A 699-nucleotide genomic window follows, 5' to 3' on the forward strand; every position below is an offset into this window, starting at 1 on the left:
GCTCCCTGCTGAGCAGGGAGCCCAATGCGGGGCTCAATCCCAGGACCCTGAGATCATGACCTGAGCCGAAGGCAGACGCCTAACGACTGAGCCACCCAGGTGCCCCTATTTTTTTTAAGTAACCCCCTACACCCAATGTGGGGCTCGAACTCACAACCCTGAGGTCAAGAGTCGCATGCTCCATAGACTGAGACAGCCAGGCACGCCCCCCATTGAAGCCATTTTTTTTTTTAAGATTTTATTTATCCATTTGAGAGAGAGAGAGCACAAGCAGGGGGAGGTCAGAGTGAGAGGGAGAAGCAGGCTCCCCGCCAAGCTGGAAGCCAAATGCGGGGGCTCGATCCCAGGACCCTGAGATCATGACTTGAGCTGAAGGCAGACGCTTAACCGACTGAGCCACCCAGGCGCCCCCCATCGAAGCCATTTTTACGTGTCCAGTTCAGTGGCCTGAAGCATATTCACACTGTTGTGTAACCATCCCCCACCATCCATCTCTTTCCTCTTCCCAAACTGAAACTGTGCCCATTAAACACTGACTCTCACCGCCCCCCGCCCCCACCCCACCTGGCTACTGTTGGTCCACTTTTTTGCCTCTATGGATTTAACTACTGGAGGGACTTCAAATAAGTACAATCATGCAGTGGTTGTCTTTTTGTGACCGGCTTACTTCAGTTAGCACGATGTCCTCAAGCTTCATCC

This window comes from Halichoerus grypus, chromosome 1 (genome assembly GCF_964656455.1).
Source record: "Halichoerus grypus chromosome 1, mHalGry1.hap1.1, whole genome shotgun sequence".
Lineage (NCBI taxonomy): Eukaryota > Metazoa > Chordata > Mammalia > Carnivora > Phocidae > Halichoerus > Halichoerus grypus.